The 27292-nt window shown below is 40.5% G+C and overlaps 1 protein-coding gene across 2 annotated transcripts in view; it reads left to right on the top strand.

The window, feature by feature from the left end:
- DPP10 (dipeptidyl peptidase like 10) overlaps positions 1 to 27292 on the top strand; it is a 431094-nt gene that overhangs the window by 211976 nt on the left and 191826 nt on the right. The gene's annotated exons all lie outside the window — the stretch shown is intronic.

The following is a 27292-nucleotide window of genomic DNA, read 5'->3' on the forward strand; positions in this document are numbered from 1 at the left end:
TTTTACATTTCCCTATGCAATTGCATAGAGACGGAAACAGAGTTGATCAATGTTTTATTTTCATATCAGGACCCATTCTTCACCTCCGAGATTTTGAGAAAATCCTCCAGTCTCTTCGGGGGCGTGGATTTGTTTGTGTTTTAGCAGGTACAAAAGTCCAGGTGAATCTCAGTGAAGAATGTGAAACTCCATCCAGTGCAAGACAATGCTGACAAGAAGCGTGGGCAAGAAAACGCTGACCATTCCATAAGCAGAAAAGAAGATGTAGAGATGTGGACTGCACAGAGATTCCAACCCTTGTGTTTTGCCCACAGAAGACTGTGGACTTTGGGTCTCTTCATGGGTGTGGGAATCAGTGGTGTTGTAGAACTGTTGTTAGATGATTGCTTGTTATATTTTAGTAGGGCTTTTAGTTCTCTTGTTCATTGCGCCATGCATTCTTTTGTGTATATGGCGGGTTGTCAGCCAAGCTGCCAAAGAGGTCTTCTTGGTGCAAACAGAAGGGGGAGATGTCGGAACTCAGGACATTCCTTTGGGAGTCCGGAGTTTCCTGGGACCCTTGCCAGGGGGCTCGGAGACCCTGGCACACAGCCCAGAACACCAGTGGGTTCGATTATGAACCACGGAATAACTTGTCACCTTTATAGAAAGAGATAAAAGCCACAATAGTGTAAATAGTGTAAGAATAAAATAATTACAGAGTCTAAATGTAGGTTTTAGGATTTTTGGTATAGGGGTTTCTGGTGACAAGATGGAGGGATTTGGGCGTGTCTAGCCTTTCTTCTTCTTCTCTACCTCCATCTTGTCTGGTGATGTTGGCACTTTTAGATTGGTCTAAAGTAGAAACTCACTGTCTTAATATAGATGATAGGTATTGGAAAATAACTGTAAATATTGTACACGTAGTTTGTAGTATATAAAGATAACACCGCCCTGGAGGAGGGGGGAGTGCCTCTGGCTGTCCTGCCAAACGGATCTCGGCTGGACAGGGAGAAAGAACTTTATAGATAAGATGCAATAAACAATCTTGAGACCGAAAAAATGAAGAGCCCTGACTTCTTCTTCAAGCACCGGGCTGGGAAAAGAAACTTTCGAACTTTAGTCGGGGTCACTCTGACCAGCTAGAAAGAGAGACCCCGGCAGATTAGAACTGCTGAGGATAAACAGTGCCAGCATTGCATACAGCACGAGTGGAGAGCTGTGTAAAGCTCAGCCAGGCTTTCTTATTGACAAAGCCTAATTAAAAATGCATCAAGTTAAAGATTTTTTTCCTTGATAGTCAGATGTCCTGGAGTGAACTGTCCTGTGCAGCTCTTCTTTTTGTGGTAACACAAGGGGATTTAAACTAAGAGTTGATTCCAGTGTGGTCTCTGGGCATTCCTGAGAACCGTGGGCTGGACATGCCATTTCATTGAGCAGCACCTCTAAACCCTTCAGCACAGCTGCCTTCTCTCTGTGTATTGTATTTCAAAGTCCTGAAATAGTTTCCTGGAGCAGTTCCTCAAAGCAGGCAGATTGTGCATCAAAGGATTGCCCAAAGCCCTGGGGTGGACCTATTTATTAAGGCTGATTAACACAATGAATGTGCTGCATGTGAATTCAGGGCCCCCTATAAATACTGGACCTCCAAGGGTTGGTAGAATGACTTTGGAGAAGTGGTTCAGAAGAAGTGCTACAGCCATTGCTTTGCATTTATTTTCCACCTTTTTTCTTTTCTTAAAGTAGATTGTGATTACTGTGAAATTACTTTTAAATTTTAGTTATCAGTGTTTAAAAGAATATCATGCTTATAATAGTAAGGGGTGTACGGGCTGTCTTTTGGAATTAAAAGCAATTTTTTTTCTCTTGTGTTAGTTTTGGGACGGGATGAGTAATGACTTTGGGACAGCTTTGTGGTATGGTGTGTTTTGCTTTAGGTTTACTGACGAATGGTGTTTTCTTCAGCCAGCAGGCTGGCAGGGAATTGCAAACAGTGACCTCATTTATCCTACTAGAGCTCACTCTCCTTGACGTTTTCATCAGCCAGTGGGGGAAGATGTTTGCTGTTCAACTGCTGCCAGCAGAGCTGGCGCTTGTTTTTATCTCGGCAAACTCCGTGAATATTGTGGGCATTGTGTCAGTGTGAGCAGTGCTGTGCCTGTCCCACATGGAACCACGTTCTGTGCTGAGATAGGAGCAGCAGCAGCTCCACAGTGTGGGAGGCAGGTTGGTTCAGGGGTGTGTTTCACTGCAGGTTTGTGCAGCATGTGCTGCAAGGCTCTTTGTAAGGCTGGGTGTCATTACCTCACTAGCTGGAAACCATTGGCAAAAATAATGCAGTGTCCTACTGATGCTTTTCCTCTTTCAGAAAAGATGCAGGGAAATCTACACAGCTGTAGTGTTGTTCTCTTGATCTTTAGGAAAGAAGTTAATGAACCTACTGCAGAGTCATCATTTTCTTGTTTTTTTTCAGCTTTTAGCAGGTAACTTAGAGGAGTGTTTTGCAAAATCAAGGGTTAATAGATGAACCAGTAGTGAAATGCTGGGAGAAAAAACCCAGTTTTTCCTGTATCCCTAGAAACAATAGGAACTCTGAACAGTTACCTGAAGTGTCTCCTACTCTAGATTAGTTTCATTTTGTAAAATCAGGCTTAGATTTTTTCCTCCAACACACGAATTGTGTAAAGTGCAAAGTATGATGCAGCCTAATGTGGTGTTGTGTTGGGTAGGAGATCCTCAAGTCTTCTCTTGCTTTCTTCTCTAGCAATGCTGACCTAATCCCTGCAGTGTGTGTTGTGGTAGAGAAGGGCAGAAGTGTCCTGGCAGATGCAGGCTTGTAGACTGCCAGCTTTCTTTGTGCATGTCCTGGCAGTGATTTTGATGTGTATCTTAGTTAATGGAATGCCTCACAATACTTTAAAAAATTAATTAGTGCTGTAAGAGTTCATATCAGTAATATTTACTTAATATTCTGTAGTTTAAACAAAAGAATACCTAATAATAATAAATAATAGTTATAATAATTTCAGCGAGTTTTCAGACTTTTAAAAGACAGGGTTAACATACATTGTGCCTTTTCTGCCTCATTTTGCACCAAGTTCCAGCAGGATGTGTAGAGGCAGGTGTGATGCTGATTGGGGTACCTGCAGCTTGTTTTGAGTTTGGAGGAGTTTTCGACACAGAAGAACTAGTGGCTTCATGTGGTACCCTTGCAAATTTGAGTAGATTTTTGCAGCTTTTAAGGTTAAAGAAAGGCAGACTGCTAATGGGGTTTTTAGAGTAACTGACTACTAACTACTAATGGGGTTTTTAGAGTAACTGAAAGCTCGTTGAGTTTGCTAGCAAGTTTTTTCAATCATGTAATTAATTAATAGTAAATACTTTTGGAAATTGCTGCTATTGTGCAGATTACCTTTCCTGACTTCAGATTCTTCTGGAATAGGTTGAACTCTGATATTTACTCTGCAGTGTTCAACTAAGAGCAAACACATCCATCTCAGAGACAGGGCTGCCTAGTTTGCTGCAGTAGCTTAATGAACTCATCCTGAATACTCATTTATTCAGTATCTCTCTCCACATCACTGTATCAGTGCTTAATCCTTAACAAAGCTGCTTGTTGCTGTTCTTATGTCCTGATTCTAGAACACGCTGCAAACAGCATAAAGCTCCCCTGCTGCCCTTGCACGGGACTTGCAAAATAATTTATTTTGCTGTCCTGAAAACAGTACTTTCATATAACTGAGCTATTTTGATGATATTTGTTGTCATCTGCCTCAGGAAATGATAGTGGCATCTTTGACATATAAATTATATTTCATGTTCCAGTCCTATTAAAAAAACCTATCATTATTTTCTAATTTTAGCTGCTGCTTGTCCATAGCCACTGCAACAAGATTTTTAGGAACAGTGTTCTCAACCTCCACAGTTACATATTGCTTATTTTCAGGATATTTAATTATCTTAAATGTCAGACTGATATTATATACCTAAATGTAGATAAGTAGTGGCATTTAAAATGCATGTAAATACTTTTTATTAGATATATAAAGACATATAAGAATGAAATGTGTAAGGCTTGCAATGCCATCCCTGCCCAGCCTCCATGTGTTTCTCCAGCACTCCAAAACCACCATGGAGATGGGTTTTCTGCACTTGTTGTGTCTCTCTCCTTGGTGCTGTGTGCTGTTAAAACAAGGCTTTTAACAAAACAGCACAGCCTGCCGTTATTTTGGGCATCTTCAACCAGAAAAGTCCTGCACAAGTAAATAAATAGTAAATAAATGTGTTTTAAGGCACCAAAGTTGCCCAGAGCTGTGTGCAGTGCTGTGCAGCAGGGATGCAGCCAGCAGAGCTGTGTGGGCAAAGCCTTTCTCTGCAGGATTTTTTATGGGCTAGGGAGATTGGTATGGTCAATAATTTAATATGCATTTTGAACACTTAGAATGATTTAGTGTGTTACATAAATGGAAGAGGGAAGGCTGTATCTATTTTTTCCAGTTCATTGTTCGTGACGATAAGAGGAGTTTTATTAACTTCACAGTTGGTGCTACTCTGTTGATGCTTTTAATTTTTATTTGGCTTAGTTTTAATCCATTAAAAAGCCCAACAAACCAGGATTATACTGGTTTGGATTTTTTTGTGGTTTTTTTTTGGTGTATATATATATATATTTTTTTTTTTTTTTTTCCCCCCCCTTTCTGGTCTTTTGTTTTTTATTAGGAAGCTGCAATTCTTCATAGAACTGACAGGTACAATTTTGGCTGAGTATTCAAACCTGAATACTCCAAAATAAGCATGCAGGAATGTAGACACTGAAAAATGGTGGAAGTCTCTTCATCAGGGGCTGGAAAATCATATATTCTCTGTTAGTTTGAAGGCTGAGAATGCCATATAAATCACTTTTTTTCCAGTTAGTAATGCAATACTAGAACAGTAGAGAAGGGAAAAGGTAAACATTCATTACAGAATGTAATTATGGAGTTCATTACAGAAAATATGGACAAATAACGAACTGAAGAAAATTGTTTGAGAGATGTCCTTGTCACTTACCTTTGCCTATGAAGTGTTGCATGTCTGCAGAGGACTAAGGCAGGGATTTTGTCTTTCTGTGTGCTCTGGAGGCTGAACTGGAGCAGGCACGGGTTGGTTGTGCTCCTTTGCTTGGTTTTTAAAGCACAAAACAATCTTTATTTCCATTTTTCTTAGATTCTTGTTTTGCTCTTTGGAATGAATCCACAGCAGATGACCCAAAATTCATGAAGATCTGAGGTGCTTGTTGTTATTTATAGAAACACTGATAGTGTGGGTAGTAGAAAGCCCTGAAAATAGGTAGGAGATGTCAAACCTGAATTGGAAACTGGAGTAGGTTTAAGAATTTGGATGAATATGGCACATTCATAGTAAAACTCTTTGATTAGACAGTTCTTTAAGACAGATTGGAGATATTTGGTGGACAAGAACAGCAACAATTTGCCACAAAAGTGTATAAAAATATGCAAAAAGGTAGAAAGGTATTACAGGATAGGGAAAAACCAGGGAGGGATTGGAATAAAAAAATGAGTAAAGAATGCAGACAGACATTACTGTCCGAGAGCTTTCTCTGTGTTATCTGCAAACAGTTCATTTTGGAAAGGAGAATTCTTTTTGGTCCAAAAACCAGCTGTAGAAACCATTAGAGGTGATTACCAGGGCAGCTTTGTAGGATGCTGCATAACAATTACCAATTAAAATTACTAAACTTTCTGAGTGTAAATGTCACAAGTAACAGTTCAGCTTTGTGGTACATCCATGGAGAGAATAATTGAATGAGCAGTTAATAAGAGGCTTTGGAGCTGCATTCATGTCCTAAGCAAAGTTTAAATGCAGAAGGATTCAGATGAAGCACTGAAGCTTAACCAGACTTTATTAGAAATCAAATCAAAAAAGCCCCAACATTTTGAAAATAGATTATTAGTATCGAGTCATTGTTGTGATGGACACCTATAATCCACAAAGGGGTTCACCACACAGTTATTGTTATTTGTTCAGATGAGTGTGTATAGACTCTCAGCAGGTTTAAAGATACACTGTAGGGCATTTTCTGTTGTCTAAATTCCAGAAGGGTGTTTCATTTATGTTGAGAGATCCGTAAAATTTAAGAGAGAATTTCAGATGTGTGAAGAAGTCGATAAAGAATTGTCTGCTTCAAAAACTTTCTTTGTTGAAGTACTGTATGAAAAGAGCTTAGAGAAGTAAAGGTCTTCAGTGCTAGAAGGTTTCAGGGCTTACCCAACCAAAGCAACAGCAGCTTTGAGGGATCATCAAGGGCAGAGCTTCAGAAGATGATTTTATAGAGCCCTACCTTGAGATTCAGTCCCCATGCTCTGTGCCTGAGGTGGTTGTGTCTCAGTGTCACAAAGCCCTCCTGGAGGGGAGTGGAGCCTTTTGTAATGATCCCTTCAGTAGGGCCCCTTCTGCCTTTCCTTTAAAATGTGCTCGTGTCAATGCACAAATCCCTGATGTGCTGCTGCACCGTGACTTAGCATTCTCTTGGGAGTTTGTATTTGGGTGACTCCCGTGCCTGAACCTGGTGAGATGCACAGTGCATCACCAGGAAAAAAACAGGCTCACTCTGGCTTTCGTCTGCAGTCAGCTCTGATTTTGGCACTGGTGCTCCAGAGCTGCAGCTGAAATCAGAATCTGGGGTAATGTGTTGTTTAAAAAGAAATTAAAAAATAGCCCAAACCGGGTTAATATTCTTGTGAAGATGTACACTGTACCATACACCCTTCTGAAGCAGGACCAACCCTCATCTTCTACTCTCTCTTTTTGGCTTTATTTTCTGTCAAGAAGTGGCTGTTAACCCTGAAATAGAGTACTGATACAAGGTAGAAAGAGAATTATTTTCACAAAGTTACAAGAACATTTCCAGATGCTGAAATAAGGAAAGAAAAAAAGAAAGTCTTATATATCTCATTTTTCTGCAGTCATAAAAGGAAGGAGACTGTTGTGAAAACTCATACTGTTCATAATCCTTCTCAAAAAGTCATCTTCTTAATGTTTGGCAATATTTAAAATCCTAAGCATGTGTGTGGAATACTAACTGAGGCAGCTTTAAAATTCATGTTACCTCAAACATGTTTTGAATCAACTTCCTGTGAATTTAATTAATCATTACTTCTCTGGCAATTCAAATTTACATATTTTTAAGGCTGGCTCTGATCCATGTTGGCATCTGAAGTACAGAGATCAGAACTCCTCTGAGTAACAGAGTGAGGCATCAAACAAATACTGAAACTTGAAATGCAGTGTGAATTGTTACCTTCTGCCTAATAATAAAACTCTGGACTTGGCAGGCTGAAGAGACACTGTGCAGCCACTGAAAAATATTTTGTTTCAAAACATGCTGTGTGCTCTAGCAAAGGCAGCCTTCTAGGGCACCTGTTTGCTCTGGAAACCATGGAGAGCACCCAGAAAGTTTCCTTGAAACTTGGCAATTCCAAATTTTTGGAAAGCAGTACATGACTGTTCTCCTTGTATTATCTCTGTCACCAACAGTCCAAGAAAAAGGTATCTTTTAGAACTAATGAAGAAAAAAAATGAATAAAAATATCAGATAGATATGCCATGATAGGTGTGAAGTGGATGAGTAATGGCACCTCTTGCTAAATTGGAAGTAAGGAAATATTTATAAAAAGAGTTTTCTTAGTGGGAGAAAGGTTTGAGGGCTGTGTTTTATTGCACTGTCTTCAGTGATGTGCAAACGAGCATGACGTGAGGGAGATAATTTTACTGGCTTAGTTGCACTGGCTTAGCTGCAGAAGAAAATTTGTAATTGTGAATTGTCTTTTCTGCTACTGCCATCAAGAGCAGAAGGAAAAAAACGAGACTTTCCTCCATTAAAAGCTTCTAGGGAAGATGGAGTATCATTCCTGCTAGACTGCTGAGTGCACATACAGGTTTGGGATGGGAAGTGGTGACAGTGTCGGTGTAGAGATGATGGAAATCATCTCTGTGTGAACATCAAAGGACAGTCAGCTGCTGGGGTGGAGGTTTTTGCAAGACTCCTTAGGAGATACAGCATGTGTGCACCTCAGCCTCTGCTGTGAAAGCACTGGGCTCTTGCCCATCCTGTCATCTGGTGGTTGTGTGGTGGGAGTGACTAGAAGGGAGCAGAGCTCACCTGCTGTTTCTGTAGTTGCTGCTGTTCTGTTTGTTCTTGCTAGGCAGTGCTTTCTGTCAGGAAGTGCAGAAATAGGGAAGTTTCCAGGAGAGTCTTGCTTACAAAGCATCCTGCATGAATAAGAGGCACTTGCTCCTGTTCCATCCAAGGCTGCACAGCTGTGTTTGTGCAGAGCCAGGAGGATGAGCCTCCAGGCTCTTCTCTGCTCTGGCTGCAGCCCCTCTTCAAAGGCTTCCCTCAGCAACAAATTCCTGTAGTAACCTGGCTGACTCTTTGCTCAAGCCAGACCTTTTTGCTCAAGCCATCCTTTTTTTCCCCCTCACTTGTTCTTTCTGTTGTGTGGGTGGTTCACTGAAACTCTCCATTCACAGCATCTTTTGCTGCCTATAAACCAAGATCCCTTCCAAGCACCCACCCTGATGTGTCTTTTGTGAATGGTTACTGGGACAGTTTTTACTTTGAGTCAGAACATAGAACACTAGCAGATTTGAGCTGCCTGACCTCTGTCTAACTTGCTCTCCAAGCAGCTTTGGCTCCTCAGTTAAATTTTCCTGAGCCATGTTTCCTGCCCCTGCTCTGAACCAGGCACAGAGAATGCTCCATGGAACCTGTGTTCAGGATGATGCTCTGACTGGAATAGGGAAAACACCACAACTCCATCTTCTGTCATCAGCCTCCAAAAGTCCTTCACAGCTGTTTCAAGAGTGCAGCCAAACCTGTGGGTTTGTGCTGGTGGGAACTGAAGGTTTTGTGGTGTTTCAGTTCAGCTTAAAATGAGTTGGTGTAATTGTGATATACTGTGTACCCCACTTGCTGCACAGTGTGAGTTTCCTCTTGAGAATGAAAGTAACTTTGGCCACTGGCTCTGTCTTTTAAACTGTATTAAAACAATTCTATTGCCAGTGTTTTCAACTGTTGAAATAATTTTTTTTTAATGATCTGTTATATTTTAATTAAAAGGTCATATTTGAAGACTGAAGTCTATTTTTATGTGTATAGAGTCTGCTTCTGGAGTGCCTTTGTTCATTAAAATCAGAAAATTAAAACAGAAAAAATAGACAAGGGAAATGAGGCATATTATACTACTACTTTCATGTTTGGTTTTGAAGGTAAAACTGTATCCAAATGATAATTAGGCTTTGCCCTCAAAATGGCCTTGCTACAGTACATGCACTGATGGAAGCAGCTCTGGGATTTCTTCCTTTCTGGAGTTAGAGAATTCCCATCTGAGTAGGCTCAGAGTGTCTCCAGCCACTCTGCTAAAATAAGATTATCATCCTTGAAAGTTGGGTGTGTGGGAGATGGAAATTCGTGTGTGAGGAGTTAGAGGCATCACTTGGAAGACACGGACAGTAGAATTGATTTTGCATTGGAAAAATGATTACTAAGAAAAACTACTATATACATTAAATCTCTGGATTTGAGCCTCTCAGCAAAATGGCATCCTTGCAAAACTTATTTTGTGTTTCAATGCTTTTATCCACAATTTTGAGGGTTTTTTTGTTTGGTTTTTTTTGAACTTACAATACATATTTTGCTTTGATATGCAAAATGTGTTTTATACATCCATTAAGTCACATCCACTAAATTACAGAATATAGTGCCTCTGGTGGAAGAAATTATATATTTGGGTAACTTTCCTCTGTCAGAAGACACTTTTCATCTCTGAGCTGGATGGCTGTTCTTCACATCAGCCTATTTTAAGAACAAATCAGCATTTATTCACTATTGGGCACACAGCTCTTGCTGGCTGCTTTGGGGTCCTGTGAACCTTTCCCAGGTGAGAGGTTGCATCTCATTTCTTTGTCCATCCCTGCCTCACTTCAGTTTTCTGTGCTGTGACTTCATTACTGGCTCCCAGATGTGCAGAATGGCTGATCCTCTTTAAATCTTCTAAGCTCTGTAAATAAGGAATGATTCTAGGCAGGTAGGCAGATCTGCTCTGATTGTACAGTGGGATAATCAACCCAGAAATCTCTGTGTTAGCTCAAAACCAGTTTTCAGCTGATGCTCACATTTGCTTTTAGGCTTTCTTTTTTTGTTTTTGAAAGGATAGTGTCCAGGTGGTGTAAGGTAGGTTTGCCTGGTTCTGTGTGCAAATACTGAAGTGCAGGGAAATTAAAATGCACTGCTTTTCATAGCACTTTAACTTGATTAGGACTTGAGTGGGATTTTGGTACTGATTTAAAATAAGTCATCTCCACTGAAATAAAGGGACTTCATTTAGGTGCTATTAAAAGCATCACCCTGAGAAACTGCTGAGGACTTCAGAGCAGATCTGAGATCCATCCGTGGTTCCACATGATTAATTCAAAATGTGTGAACCCTTACAAAGTACCTACAGTACAAACAGAGAGTACACACTCAAAATTAGTAATTCACAATTAAAAAAAAAAAGAGCTAATTGCCTATAAACTGAATTATTTTTATCCTCTTTTATGACTGCAAAATGGTGCACTTCTGAAGTTTCTGTGAAGCTCTTATTTTTGGGTAAGAATTTGTTTATTAGATTAGAGCAGTGTCCACACTCAAAACTGATATCCAAAATTCATTTCAAAGTGATGACTTGTCTTCAGGTGTAATTTTTACCTCTGATTTGTGGCATCTGCTCAAGGTCAATCCACACTTCATTTACATTTTTTAAAGCCCCTTGTTTTTACCATTTTGAAGTTCTGGTTGTTGCTGTGGGAAGGTGAAGGAGGATCACCTTGCTAGGTTAGTTGTGCTCTGTTTTAGTTATGCAGAGATGTTCATTGTGGTGAATAAAGTTCAACGTAATATTTCCTTGTAAACGGTGCAATGACCCATAAAGTGCTTCCTTCATTCAAAAAAATACAATATTAGCTCAGAAGAACAGGTGGATAGAAAAGAGTTTGGTCTACAACAGCAGGGAATTGTGAGGATTTCTTTTGATTGGCAGCGCTGCTTGTTTTTGGCAAATCCTTTTTGATGCCAGCTAATAAATGTTCAGCATTAAATCCTGGAGATTATCAGGTGTTTGGAGGGAATGAAAATTGTCTTTGCATTGTGCATTGTGGGCTGGAGGCAGTGCAGAAGTGCAGGAGGTGCTGAAGGCTCTGTGAGAGCTCTGGGTGATTCCTCTGTGGACACATCCCTAGTGAGCAAACCCCAGGGCTCAGCCTGGCCTCCCTGCTGGAGTAGCTAAAACAATATTACCAGGTCCACAGGCATTTGAAGAGCATTAAAATTATGTCTAGATCTTTCTATTTAAGATTTTTTTTTTTCATAAAATGTGGTTTGACCAAGAATTATCTCCACAACACAAGAATTGCTTGTAAATAGAGTAATTTTTTTTTTTTAAATACAATAATTTTCAGAGAAAGCTCTGTGTGCTTATATATGTTTAGAAAGGTTGGAAGTTATTTTTATGGCCACAGGCATTTGTTAAAGCAGATTGATTTGGCTTTACCTTTGCAGTTCTTAATGGTCACTATGGTTAACAGAACTACTTATGGCTCTAGAGAGTAAAACTCCAATGCATAGAAAATGAGAATTGTGGAAGGGAAGAGATGAAGTTATATGGTGTCTGTAAAATGTGGGCAGGTAAAGATGAGAGGCAGCATAGAGCTTTTGAAGAAAAGGAGATAATTTAAACTCTCTTCTGTCAGTATTAGGGTAACAAAACCAAGAGTAAGTGTAGAATAATAGGCTAAAATGGGAAGGGGAATGAAAATTTCAGTCACCTGCTATAGCCAATGTTCTCTGAAAATTATTCCAGTTTTATCAAACAGAAGAAAAAAAATTAATTTCTGATGGAATTGAGTGGTAGGGAGGATTTTAGTAATTTAAAGAGAAATCTTAAGGCAGTTTTGGCAATTTTCAAAAGGCTTGAGTGGCTACTCCTGGAGACTGAACATGGGTATTGCATTGTAAAGCAGCAAGACAGATGTATGAATCTAAGAATTATTTAAAACTCCTGGTAGTAATTGCAACTCAGGTGGTCATTTTTAATGCCTCATTTGTGAAGAATTGAGTAGACCAGGTTTGTAATGTTCCGTAGTCTTTCTTCTGGATGATTACTTCTGAGGCAAAATGACAAAATGAAAAACCTTCTGAGGACTTAGGAAATGAGTCAAAAAAACCCTTAAAATAGTGCCAAGTTAATTTTATTCTATTGGTTTTATTCTGCTGAGATGGACAAGCACTCACTGTTAAAGCAAAAAACCTTACACTACTCTGAAATATACCACAAGCTGATTGCTCTTCTCAGTCTACTAAAAACTCTCTAAGATGCTATGATTTTCTGAACCTTAAAGTACCTACATTTGCCAGTCTTACAAAATTTTTGAATTTCTGAGTGCATGTGTTTTGTCTTCTAAGGTTTTTTTCTTCCCTGAATTTTCCATTCTTTTGGTATAGGAAAACCACGGTACCAGTTTGGATATAGACGTGGACAGAAATCTGACAATTAAGATAAGAAGCTTGTAAATAAGAATAAAAAAAAGTTGAAATGCGCTACATAATGACATTTTGCCTCTCTTCATTTTTAGATAATCATGGTGCTTCTGGGATGGAAATTTCCATACTCCATGTATTTTATTCTCATTTGACCTTGTATCATCTTTGTCCCCTGGTACATTAAACAGCAGTCAGGTTCAGAGCCACTTATAACTGATAAAGGACTTCATGAAGTTTTACCCATCCTGTGATTATCAGTCTAATTTTCAGGTGTGAAAATTACTGTTGTAATCTCAGAAGACAGTGACCCATAAAAGGTGTATGATTGAAAATCAGATCTATAATTGAAAATGGGACATTATTTCTTTAAATCCACGTTTATGTGTTGGTGCCATCTGGCAGCACCTAGATCTGCCCTTGATTAGTTGTCACTGACTGGCTGGTCAGCTGCAGGCATCAGGACAGATGTGGGTCATGAAGATATTCTCCTCTGAGATGAGAGTGGCCTTATTATAATTTTTTTTTTTTTTTTCATAAGAACAAAAGGAAGGGGTCACAGGGGAGGTAGAGCTGTTCATGGTTACTTGTGCTGTTTGAGCTGAGTGAACTTCCACTTTTCCTCATGCCTCTCCACTCCTATCTGACAAGGGTTTCAGAAACCACATGTAAGCCACAAGTAGTTGTCCTGATGACTTCTTCCACTCACCTGCCTAATTACCCAGTGAAGTCTGCAAATCAACCTGGCTGCAGTCAGAGCACACCTAATTGCACCCTCAGTGTGGGGCACAAGTGGAGAGAGGCCTTGGGGAGATGTGCATGCTCAGGAAGGGAAGTGCCAAGGTTGTTTTGTGGCCCTTCCTCATCAAGTGGCTGTAGTTGAGGCATTGATTTAATTTTTCTCCTCTGTCCTGCAACAATAGTTCCACTTGTAATCTGAATTATATGTTTTTCTTTTCTTTGTAACCTTCACATTAACACAGTAATTACTGAGTGGCTGGAAGAATTGGAATGGGTCTCATTTTTTTTTTAACAACTTATGCCCTTTTCTTGCATGGTTTGCTTAAATATTTGAAGTTGCAGCTTTTAAATAAATTATTGACAAGGGCACCAAGGGTTTCTTTCGTTGCTCACTTGCAGGGTTACCTAAATATGCAACTAAACACCACAGGGAGTGCATAAAAACCAGCAAATAAAACATTCTTACTGCAGTGCCTTGCAGTGTGTTGGCTACTGATGCAGATCTATTCAGAGAGGGCTGGTACACTTGGGGGTAGACAGTGAGTGGTAATGAGGCAGCTTTTGGATGAACTGCAGTTTTTGATTCCCACTTTGGTAAGGGCACCCAGAAGAATCACTTTGTATATTTTTAGTAGCTTCTTGTTTCAGAAATTGATGTATACAATTGCTGTTGTTGCAGTTGCACATTGCAAAACTTCATTATCCTCTTGGATGTTTTCAGATGTCTGCTATTTTTATTCATTTTTCCATTCTTAAAAAACAGTCCAGCTTTCTGCTTGTAGTAAGAAGTAAACACTCCTCCTAAATGCTTAGAATAAAATTACACAGGTAATAAAATTATCAAGTCAAAAGGTCAGACTTTTCTGCTGCAAAATCCTGTGTGCAGTATGAAGCATAAATAGAATAATGCATGCATACTCTCCTTCTAGGGGAAATAATTGAATAATTACTACCAAAACTTTTTTTTCCTAGGTCAGAAGAACATTTGCTACATTCCAACTGTGGTACATAAGCAACCATTCTGATATGCTTTAATTAAGAACAATTTTAACAATGTAGGTATGCAGTTGTTATGGTGGATTAGAACCTTCAAATTCTTTTCCTATAAGTTGTATTGCTTCAAATTCTCTTGCTGCGTTGTGCTGAAGCATCATGTAATTAAAGCATCATGTTGTTTGGCAGAATATTCTCTTGTGGACAGGTAGCCTTTGTGAACTGATGAGATTAATACTTTTGTTTCACTTTCAAATATGTGAAAAGTGATGATTTTTGCTCTCAAAGGCTTCTGTAGAAAGCACTAATGGAAATAGTGCTCCACCATAAAGAGAACTGACTGAATTTTAGAAGCTGAGCTTTTTGCTGCTGTTAGTTTTCATAACAAAATTTAAAAAAAAAAATCACTCTTGTCCCCATTAACCTCCAATCAAGTCTGGGTGAGCAGACTGCACAGAAAAATGCTTTGGGGTCCTCTGTTGCTAAGAGTGTGATGGAGTGATTTCTAAGGCTTGCGATGAGCAGGAGCACTGGGGCAGAGGTGAGGAGACACCAGATTTTCCACCAGCTGGTCCGTCAGGCCAGCTTGGGTCCAAGTCAGCTTTGTCAGAGCCACTTCTGGTTTGTTTTGCTCTGGGGGTTTTGGTTTTGTTTGGTTAGGTTTTGGTTTTTTTCCCATGTATTCTGATTGAGTAGGTGCAGAGGTCAGAAAGGATGGAGTGCAGTCGCTGGGCTTTGTTTTCCCACTCAAGGTGCTGCAGAAGAGCTACTTTAGTGCTGTTTTTAATTTTTTTATTTTCAGTACCCTGTGCCCAGCAGAGAGCCACGGGGATTTGGCTGCACATCTCCACACTCTGTGACTGAGGAGATGTTTCCTCCAAGGGCCACCCAAGCCAGAAATCATGGGAGCAGCTTGCAGCCAGCTGCTGGCTTTGCCACTTGGCGTGTGTCAGGTCAGCTGCAAGGAGCTTTGCGAGTTTTAATTTTAATATTCCTCAAAATTTTGATCCTGTGGGAACAGCTAGAGCTGCCTAAAGTTGCAGTCTCAGGAGTTGTAATGAAGCTGCTTCCAGAAAATTTCACGAGTTGTTTACACAGAGGAGACAGGGATGTAAAAGATTATTCAGTTACTCAGGAGGGAATAAGGAGCATACGGTGCTATGAGCTGCAGAAAACAGGAAGAAACCCCACAGGTATCAAATCAACACAAAATGTGAAGAAAGAAATTCTCCTGCAAAAGTCAGGTATTAACTACACCAACTTTTGTTACAGCTCCCTTTATGTAAATTAGCTAGAACCCAAACTCTTGGCGAGTTTCCATCAGTTTGAAAATACATTTGTTAATCACTGCCACTTATCTCTGACAAAATCCAGACTTCTGTTCTGTGGGTGGTTTGTTTGCTTTAATTTGTTTTTTTTTTTCTTTCCTCCTGTTTTTGCTTTGAAAATGGTTTGTATTTTATGAACATTCAAGATTACCTGTGAACCCATTCTTACATGGCACGAATCTGGGAAAATTCCTTTTGTAGCTCATTAATGAAATTCTTCAGTTTAGTTGGCCATATAGGTCTGTATTCTGACTTATAGCAGCTTGTTTTTGAGCACACAGTGAATATGTTCATTCTTCTTAAAAACTAAGCAAGTATTTAGAAAAAGGAAATGAAGGTTTACACTTTTGAATTTATTAATCTGGGAACCATGGAGTATCACAAGAATCCATTTTATTCAAGGTCTAGAGTATAAAAAAAGCCATGGTGTTACAGCCTGTCTCATAGCCCAACACCTTCATTTGAGTCAAATATTTGACTCCAGACATTTCAGCAGGAGCTGTTGAAATGCATCTGAAGGAATTATTTGGCTCTTATATTAAAGCTCAGAGCAAAGGAGAGGTTTTGAGCTGAGTGCTTGTTGTGAGTACTGGATCTGTAGACAACAAATGATCTTCCAGTGCATTAATGGAAAATTCAGTGACAGGGCTGCTTGGAACTTGTCATCCAATGATGAAATCATGAATGAAATCATGAGTCATTACATGTTTAGTGTAACAGCTCTGCCAAAGGCAGGTACCCACTTCTGCATTGGTAAGATCTTCCTCTTCTATCTCTCTTTATCAGAACTCTAATTATAACTCTTCTAACTTTTAAATGGCAAGAAACCCAAAAGAAATAGATATTATGTGTTTTATAGAGATCATCCTTGCCTTATTTGTCATTGGAATCAGGCAGAAAGAAGACATTACTCTGGAGAAAATGAAAGGTGCCATTCATTTCTTTCTCTGAGTCAAAACTCCTAGTTTGGATGGATTTCTGCCAAAATTTCTAAGACAGTGATATGCTCTCACCTTTATTAGTAAAAATATTAAAGCATACACTGAGTGCTTGACAATATCACTGCTTTTCCTGGCACTATTATTATATTAGGGACTATTTATCCCTGCAGTCAAAGGTTCCTTTGAGTTTCTCCTTAGAATGTCCAGGCCTTGCTAGAGCAGTCCTTAGTGGATCTGTGCATTTCTTTGCTTTTCAGTAAAAACAGCTTCTGGAAAAGCTGGACAATAGGAGCACCTTGACTCTTTTTGGGGGCTCACATTTCCCAAAGAAACATAACAGATAAAGGGCCTTTGAGGTGTTTTGTGTAGATAGGTGTGGCCATTAGGTAAAATGACTTAGCGAGGAAAGAAAAGCTGGATTTTTACATTATCTGGATATACTGAAAAAAATCAATGAATCTTGTAAAACAGCCAAGAAATTCCTGATGTTTTTCCCTCCTAGTACTAAAATTGCTTTTTAATTGAGTGGGATAAATGTAAAGAGATGATTTTGTGACCCATTGTCTCTCTATAAATGCTTTTTTATAAGCTCTAGATGTGTGTATGAGTGTTGGAAAGATGTGATGTGCTTAGTCCTGTGAGAACTTACACTGTTTTAAAGTAAAATGTGATCTTGGCTCTGCTGGGTCAGTTTATATGTATATATAAACTCTATATAATGTAGCATAATGTATTACATCTGCAAATTTCCTGATCACTTCTCTGGTCTAAAAAAGTGCAGGAAAACAACATATCCTCATTTCTGATCATAGAATCATAGTATTCTACTGCTTTAAATAGAATTCTTTAAATAGAATTCTATTTCCTGGAAAAACAGGTAATTTAATGGTGAAGCAGACTGGGAAAAATGAAATGATAAATTTTCAGTTAGAGTCCAGTGATACTGACTGAGTAATTCTGCTTGCTACAGTTTTGTTGGCAAATATTTACATAAAGAGTTGCTGGTTTCCCGTTCTCACCTGAGCTTGGCAAACTCATGTAACTTTCTCCTGCTTTAGATCCCTCTAAACACAGAGATTGTGTTTGTGTTCCCTTTTCTGGTACTGGCTCTCCTTGGTTAATTAACATTTTTATTTGTTTATTGGAATGTTGACTTGAATAACATTTATCTCTGCATATATTCAGTGATATGTGCATGTACATATGTGTGTGCACAGTCTTATTAAGGCACATTTGGATTTGAACTACTTGTTTTATTTGCATATAATTTATATGTAAATCTGAAAACAAATAGAAAAATCCTGATGTAAATTTGCAAAATAACCTTTGCAAATGTATTTCATAGTTTGATAAATCCTGATTTAATCTCACTCATCTAAAAAAATAAAATGTTTCTGTCAGATCCATTCTCCAGGACTGTTAAATGGCATAAAATTAAGCATGTGTACAGATACCTGAACAGGGAGAAACTGCAAAAGTTGATTTTGTTCTTTCTGCTCTGACAGTGAACTTACTTGAAAGTCATGCACCAGTGCAGTTTTTTACCATTAAAAACAGGGGCACTGTGTTAAATTTAAATTGTAAAGTTACGTGGCACAGATCTGAATATGACTTTATGACATTGCTGCAGTTTGGTAACCTTTGCTGTTTAGCTAACCTTCAGTGAACTGCAGTGTTGTGTTGTCAAGCAGATCTGCTTGTTAATGCTGAAATTGTTGATGTCAGTCTTAAAGATCATTTCTTGTGGGACCTTGCCAGTCTATCAGGAAATAAAAAATACATGTTAAAGTCTTTTTTTTATTATTATTTTAAGCAATCAGGCAAAGTCTAACTTTGTTTCTGAGCAATGAAAAGTACAAATTCCAGCAAGCAACTTTGTTATATCTGTAGACAAATCTATAGGTATGCAACATGGATAGTGTTTATTAATTTATTTTTGAAGTCCCTTTTTCTTGAGATGTTATTTTACTTGGGGGATTTTTCTGTGATGTAATAAGAATGGGAGACATATTTTACTATCTTGTGACATTTCATTAAGCTTGGGATCAATAGATATATGTGAAAATACCTTTATGGCCATAAATGGCTGTGCCACTGTTTATACAGACTTCTTGTGTTACATCATAGTAACCTGAATAAAATCATGTTTATGTCTGCTGCTTTGTCATCTTTTTCTGTCCCTTGCCTTACTTGCTTTAGTAAAACACTTCTAAGAATTTTCTTTAATTAAGGCAAAGGAGGTGTTGATTTCCTGCAGAAGTTGTGCACGGCCTCATTGGAAATTGCTTGTTTTATTTCCATGTAATCTCACAGACACTCTTCAAGATACAGAGGTGGCTTTTCCTGATCAGACTAAGATCTCCTCAGCTGCCAGATGAGACTGGTGTGAGGAAAAGAACACATAGCATGGTGTGAGGACTGGGGCTTTGGTCTGGTGAGGACACAAGGAACACAACCTGAAGTCAGGGCAGAGCTGTTGGTGAGCTCAGCCCCTGAAGGAGTGTGAGACTCCTCTGGACAACCTTCTGTCTGGAGGTGATATTTGCAGGGGAGGTTGGAGTCCTGTTAAATAAGGCAGCTGCTCATTAGCTGTGTCCTCAGGAACTTGCAGAGATCCCCATGGGTGCCTTCCTGTAGCTTCCATTTCCCTCCACTTCTGTCATCTCAAGATGTTTCCTCACGTTTTGTCAGAACTTTGTTATTCTCCCCAAGTCTCCAAGTGTTTCTGCTGGACTGGGAGAAAAAAGTACAGTATTTTTACTTCCAAAACTTTGCTAGAAAGAAGCTATAAGAGATTGTGAGCACAGGGTGAAAAGGAGTAACAACTCAGAAATCCTGAGGCTCAGTGAAGTTGTCTCTGCTGGCATTGCACCTCTTCATGGAAGTACCTTGCATTCAGCTCAGCTTCCAAAAGCTTGAGGAGCTCCCTTGCCTGCTGCAGCTTCTCTCTTCACTGTGACTGCTCCTTTTTTTCAGATAAAACCCAGTTCAGTCATCCATAGTTACTTTATTCAAGTCTCCCTCTGCCCCAGCTACTCAGCAGTGATTATGGCAGTATTTTCCACACCTGTGTTCTCTGTAGTTTCTTTACTACTGAGAACTGTGATAGTTTACTTCCCCCCTCCCTGTTTGAATGCTGCTGTGTTAGCTGATGGCCACAAATTTTCCCTTCTGTTTTGATCAGTTGTGCTGACCCATCTCTGCTTTTGTATTTATTACATGCAGGAATAATGACCTGAGGTTTAAACTCATCTGCTGGGATTAGACCTTGGACAAGGGTTTCAGCAGAATGCTTTAGAAGTTAAGCTTTCCCTTGTTTGTCTAGTGGAATAGCTAGCTCATTGTCTCTGAGTAAGTGTTACAAGGTGCACTGCAAAATGAGTGGGAAGATGTGGAATGTGTTCTTAATGCTGGCCATAATGCATTAAATTGATTCCATAAATGTGTCTGGTCTTTTTTATTTTTTTGCGAGTAGTTGGAACTAATGGTGTTTACAAAGCTGTTCCAAAATACCCCAAACAACCAAAATCCAGTTCATGAATGGGCACTTGCAGGTCCAAGGAAAAGATCTCTCTGCTTAGAGCAAAAATGATCAAGCTGAAAGAAAGCACAAAATGTTTTTTAAGGTTAATAACCAGCGTGAGTGATCAACACCTCTCAGAATGACTTATATGTGCACTTTTGGTTTTGTTTATTTTTCCTGAGGAGGGGTGGGGTTGGGTTTGTTTTAGTTGTTTTGGTCTGGGTTTGTTTTCACTTTGGCTCTGCAAAAGGATGGCTTTGTTCTACCAGTGCAGCCCAAAGAAATAAAAATATGAAAAGAGATTGTTCCCATATCCAAACCCTGCACCTGCTCTGAGCAGGGTAATTGCTAACAAGCTGCTCTCTTTTCAAAATGCCAGTTATCCATAGAGCTGACAGAATCCTGCATTCCTCTGAAAGTGGCATTTGACAGTGGCTCTGAAAAGAAGTGCCAATGTTTTCATGAATAAAGATATTGACCGGGGAAAGCAATTGTGAGACCATAATCATTGAGACAAGAACTGCAGCAACAGGATCTTATAACACAGAGGATTGTAAAGGGAGCATGAGGGATGAAAATGATAGGTACTTATGCAAATGGATTAGAACTATCCTGTGCCACTTTGTGGATCTGTCTTTTAATCTCTCTTGCTATCTAGGCCATGGGATTAGTCAAAAACAGCTGGAAAGAAATGGACACAATCACTTAATCACAAAATCAGAAGGCTTGCTGGGGTAATTTCCCTTCAAATAGCACACTGCAAACCCAGGGCAGGTAGTACTTAATATCAGTTGCAATCCCAGCTCTACAAAGAGCTTTGGAAAGACTGCAATCTTTCCATTATAAGTGTATTGAGTCTGTCTTTTGAAACACCTGAAATGTGACATGAAATTATTAGTCTTTTTTTTCGTTTGTCACCCTTTCTTTATGTTTGGAGAATGCAAATGGCAAGAGTTTAATGAAGTGATATTGTTGTGATTACATCTGAGCTGCAGAGTGAGACTCATTCTCATTCCTACTGCAAAGCAAATTACGTTTGCTTTTCCTGCTCTAATGCACTTTGCCCCTGAAATTCTTGCCAAAATAAGGGAAGGGCTGTGGTTCTCCTTAGTGCTTTTCTCTGTAAGCTTTGTCCTGGTGACAGAAAAAATGACAAAAGAAAGCAGATGACTTGTTCAGAGCACCAGAAGATGCCATGCTGGCAGAAACTGCTGCAGCCCAAATCAAGCTCCTCTAAGATCTTTCACCTGCCTCAACACAAAACCAGGCAAGCACCAGACACTGCTGGTGGATTTTGTGTTCCAAATAACCACAGTCCACAGTAAACACCAATGTGCATCTGCAGACCTGGACTGTCAGGCACAGCAGCTTGGTAAAGTTCACTCTGAACTGCAGAAATTATGGCAGAATCTCTGCATTTAGTTTGAGCTGAACCCAGCAGAAGTAGTTAAAACTGCTTGAATTCTTGTTCTTAGCTTTATTACAGAAATGGATTTTTCCTGCATTTGGCTCATGCCACCATTTATCAGCTGGGTTGATGCAGCAGGGGCAGGAACTCTAAGAGAAAAAGCAGGTTGGTTGAATGCCAGCTCTCAGGGTTAGCTTGTCTCTGAAAGTTTGGGTTCACTCCTTCTCCCAAAGGGGATGCTGCATTTTAACTACCCAATGTCTTCTGGAAAAGCCTGGCAGAGGCACTCAGGAGTCCTCAGGCTTCAGCCAGTGCCCTTCCACATGTCTGCTCCCACCAGGCATTCTGCTGTTGCTTCTGGCATTATTTCCATGGTGGAAACTGAGCTGTGGTTTACACAAAGAGTTTTCTAAGAAATCTGGAAAATGCTGCTAGGATAATTCAGAAACCTGACTTACTAATGCAGCATGCTATGCCAATATTTTCTGACCTTTTGTTCTCTTACAACAACCTTAGTTGTACACACTTGCTGGAAAAATTATGTCCTAAAGACTTTTTATCCTCATTGATTAACAATAAAACTGTGTGCCTTGATAAGCTTTAGGAAGGAAGCTGTGATTTTTTTTTTCCTGGTTATGCTGCTTGCAAGAAAGATTGTAAGTTGGTTCAGGTAGAAATATGGAAATATTTGAAGGTTTTTTGTGCATTCTTCTACTACATCTCTTAATTCTGAGTGATTCTTTTTTGTCAAATCAATATCCCCAATACTACTTAAAATATGTACTTGCAATTTTGTGTCAAGGGATAAAAAATATTTTTATTTGAAATAAATCTAGCTGAATTAAGTTTCATGTTTTTATTTCTATTGTAATAGGAACTTAGATCTTCTTTTAACAGTCTTGTGTAATACAGCCACTATGGAGGCAATTTCATAGTTTTTTATTCTAAATATAAAACATATGTGTCAGAATCTGTATTTCATTCAAAAATAGAGAACAAAAGCTCAGAAAAGCTGAATGAGACTACAGCCTTCTAGGACAGGGTGGCAGCACTGGTGTGTCAGGGAAAAGAGAGTGCCATGGACTTGTGCAAGGCTTTTGACACTGTCCCACATGACCCCCTGACAGGCCTGAGAGATGAGCCTGTTCAGCAAGGCCAAGTGCAGAGTCCTCCACGTGGGTTGTGGCAATTCCAAGCACAAATAAAGGCTGGGCAGAGGATGGATTGAGAGCAGCCTGGAGGAGGAGGATTGGGGCTGCTGCTGAATGGAAAGCTCAGTGTGACCCAGCAATGTGCACTTGCAGGGCAGGGATCAGCAGCACCCTGGGCATCCATCCCCTGGGGCAGCAGGGCAGGGATCAGCAGCATCCTGAGCATCCATCCCTGTGGGCAGCAGGGCAGGGATCAGCAGCACCCTGAGCATCCATCCCCTAGGGCAGCAGGGCAGGGATCAGCAGCACCCTGGGCTGCATCCATCCCCTGGGGCAGCAGGGCAGGGATCAGCAGCACCCTGGGCTGCATCCATCCCCTGGGGCAGCAGGGCAGGGATCAGCAGCATCCTGAGCATCCATCCCCTGGGGCAGCAGGGCAGGGATCAGCAGCACCCTGAGCATCCATCCCCTGGGGCAGCAGGGCAGGGATCAGCAGCACCCTGAGCATCCATCCCCTAGGGCAGTAGGGCAGGGATCAGCAGCACCCTGAGCATCCATCCCTGTGGGCAGCAGGGCAGGGATCAGCAGCACCCTGAGCATCCATCCCCTGGGGCAGCAGGGCAGGGATCAGCAGCACCCTGAGCACCCATCCCCTGGGGCAGTAGGGCAGGGATCAGCAGCACCCTGAGCATCCATCCCTGTGGGCATCAGGGCAGGGATCAGCAGCACCCTGAGCATCCATCCCCTGGGGCAGCAGGGCAGGGATCAGCAGCACCCTGGGCATCCATCCCCTGGGGCATCAGGGCAGGGATGAGCAGCATCCTGAGCATCCATCCCTGTGGGCATCAGGGCAGGGATCAGCAGCACCCTGAGCATCCATCCCCTGGGGTAGCAGGGCAGGGATCAGCAGCACCCTGAGCATCCATCCCCTAGGGCAGTAGGGCAGGGATCAGCAGCACCCTGAGCATCCATCCCCTGGGGCAGCAGGGCAGGGATCAGCAGCATCCTGAGCATCCATCCCCTGGGGCAGCAGGGCAGGGATCAGCAGCACCCTGAGCATCCATCCCCTGGGGCAGCAGAGCAGGGATCAGCAGCACCCTGAGCATCCATCCCCTGGGGCAGCAGAGCAGGGATCAGCAGCACCCTGAGCATCCATCCCTGTGGGCAGCAGGGCAGGGATCAGCAGCATCCTGAGCATCCATCCCCTGGGGCAGCAGGGCAGGGAGGGGGCTCTGCCTCTCTACCCTGCTCTGGCAAGGCCCCTCCTGCAGAGCTGCATCCAGCTCCAGGACCTGCAGGGTAAGAAGGGTGTGGGCCCTGTTGGAGGGGGTCCAGAGGACTCTCAAAGTTTCTCAGAGGGCTGGAGCACCTCTCCTGCACAGACAGGCTGGGACAGGTGGGGCTGTTCAGCCTGGGGTAGAGAAAGCCCTGGGAAAACTTTAGAACAATTGTAAAGGGGTTTACAGGAGAGCTGGAGAGGGACTTTTTACAAGGGCTTGTAGTACAGGACAAGGGAGAATGGCTTTACACTGAAAGGGGCAGGCTGACATCAGACATAAGAAAGAAATTCTTCACTGTCAGGGTGTGGCACTGGCTCCTGGGAGAAGCTGTGGGTCTCCTGCCAGTGTTCAAGGCCAGTCTGGATGGACTTTGAGCAAGATGGTCTAGTGGAAGGAGATGGGGGTTGGACTGAGCTGATCTTTAAGATCTCTTCCAGCCCAAACTGTTTATGATTCTGTGCCATAGCTTGTGATATTCAAAGCCGTGTCTTGCTGCTCCTTCAAAGATTTTCATGCCTGTAATGAATCAGTTCATCATCAGCCTGAGAACTGTGTTTGGAGATGGACTATATATCTAGAGAAGGCCTAGAAGAGCAGAGAGAGAGATGCTTCAGCCTATTCAAATTATATTTGCTTTGCATATTTGCTGGATATATATTTTTTTAGCATTTCCCTCTGAAATATCTTGTTTTGCAGTGGTGAGTGGGATTTAGCACAGAGGGCTTCAGAAGGGTTGAAATGACTCATGTTGTCCTCTGACAGCCTCAACCTGTCCTTCCTCCCACACCCAGTCCCTGCAGGTTTTTGGTTTAGCCTTCCTTTTGGTTACTTTAGCCTTCCTTTTGGTTACTTTAGCTTTTGGTTTCTTTAGCCTTTCTTTTGGTTTCTTTAGCCTTCCTTTTGGTTTCTTTAGCCTTCCTTTAGTTTGCAGGATTTGCAGCCTCTGTGGTGCTGTATCACACATATGGTGCATGCTTTTGTAAGACCAGTCTTTTAGGGGTCTTTTCAACAGAAGTTGGATTGAGGCAATCACAGAGCAGGAACTTTAGGCTTTGTCCTTTGGTTGCATGCACTGAGATCCCTGCTGGTGAGTGCTCCTAGGCTCTTGGTAAATGTGATTGCCAGTATTTGGCAGCAGCAGCCATTGGAACCTCTGATGTTGGTGTACAGGGGTATTGTGCAAGCAGTGTTTCATTTTTCTCTTTGTGGCTGTGTTTTAGTAAGGTGTTACTCAGTCACAAATTACATTCAGAAATATGTATTACTTGAGGATTGGTTTTGGCAACAATGCAATTAAATGGTTTGTGAAAAAGCTGCTATAAATAATGAGGAAACTTGCAATTGTATTATTCTTTGCACAGCCATTTTCTGATTCATTAGAGTTAAGACTGTAAAATCTATAATAACATTATAGGTAGTGTTATATATAAACCACCATATTCAAGAGCTGGTATTTTTTCAAACCACATTAATAAAAGAGCCTATTTAGAAGATTAAATCCTGAAATCTCCATCTGTGTCTGCACTGTTGTTATGTGCCAGTTAGCAGATAGTTATGGATAAACTACATGTTGTCAAAAGCTTCTCATTGTATGGCTCTCTGTGATGTTTCCTCTTGAAGGGCTCTATCTTCTTGTCACACTCAGAAATCACAGCCTCTGCCTTGCCATGATACACAGCCCAAAGATCTCTTTAACTGCCTTGTGCCTATGCCCATTTCAAAGCAGCACGAGGCTAAAAATGTTTTATTGTTGAAGGAATGCAGCTTACACTGTTTGAAAACTTTGTAGGTTGCAGTCCAGGAGTTGCATTGGTTAGCATCAAAATGTTAATTGGAGATGCCCTAGATAGAGACTGTGCTGTTAATTCACTTTATGATAGTATTTTTTCTGATATTTCATCAAATATTGTTTGTGTACAGTAACTTCATAAATGTCTTACAAGAATGTTGTCACTCAATACGAAAACATCATCATGACCTTTAATAATTTCTAATATGATAATTTGATGCAACTTGTAATTTTTATCCAAATATTAAAACCAAATATCTTAATTTGAGACAAGTCCTTCTTTTTATGCCAGTCTCCAAATTTCAGCAAGCTGGAAACTCTCTTCTTTCTCACTGTAGGTACCATTAAGCTTTGTATGCTCAGTACTTGATTCATCTCTTTGGTGTTCTCCTTGCACAAATTTGCAGAAGTATTTAAAATGAAGTTTTATTTTTAGAAACGGAACAATATTCATGTCTGAAGAGAAGAACCTTGTGAATAATAAGGACTTGGTACATTTTTAGAAGCTTTGGCACATTCATCAAGTTGTCCACCTTCTGTCATTTTAAGTCAGTTCTTTGGAATAGGGTTCACAATGCTCTGAGGGAAACTACAGTTTTTTCACCAGCACTTGGTTCTGTGAGCTTCTGGTTCCTGTCTTAAACTGGGCTCTGTCAGATGTCATTTAAAGAAGGCTAACACTGTGATGCTTAGAATAAGTTTGTGTTTCCTAGGCTGTGCTGTTAATCTCAAAAATGAGCAATCTCAGGCAGGCTGAGCAGCATGATGGGTCCAGTGGGCAGAAGTGGGGACATTCCTTGCTGGGAGCTGTGATGTGCTGAGGACTGCTGTGAGAATTCCCTGTGGGATTGCTTAGAGCCTCTGTTGGGCAATTTCCCTTTTATTTTTTGGAAAAGAGGACCAGAGAGAGAAGCTGTGTTATATAGGTAGAAATGAACTGGCAAGGGGTTTAAAAAACAACATTAAAAAGTTAAAGACACAATTGCTGCTGTGGGTGATGTGTGATGCTGTAGTGGTGCATGTGAGCCAAGAAGGCACAAGAAAATTGTCACTTTCTGTTAAGACTTACCTATTTCACACTCATTATAACCCAGAAATATAAAATGAAATAATGTGTATGGGAAAAAATTTTACCATGCTTTTGGAAGCTTGTAAAACATAGCAGGAGGGGGTTTTTTTGGTTTTTAGTTTTTGCAATCCTACCATACCATTTAATTATAGCAAAATAAAATCAAAGCATTTACCACAGCAAAAATAACAATATTAAATTGATAATTAATTAATTATTATTATGAGTAATTAATTATTAAATAAAATTAATAGTAACTAAAGGCACGTGTAATTGTGGCAGAAAAACATTTCTGCTTGCCAAATCTAGATAGAAAAAATACTGTTTTCTGTGTGGGAAGGTTGGGGTTGTAAGAAACAGTTGTGCTATCTGTGTCATTGTGTTGTTATCTGTTTATGTGCAGTTTGGTCTCAAACTGTACCATGAATGTGGGCAGTGCATGGCTGGGATTGAAAATATGTAAATGGTGCCTGGCAGGAGTTAAATGTGTTAGCACAGAGGGTGGAGGCTTAA

Source organism: Haemorhous mexicanus, chromosome 8, assembly GCF_027477595.1.
Source record: "Haemorhous mexicanus isolate bHaeMex1 chromosome 8, bHaeMex1.pri, whole genome shotgun sequence".
Lineage (NCBI taxonomy): Eukaryota > Metazoa > Chordata > Aves > Passeriformes > Fringillidae > Haemorhous > Haemorhous mexicanus.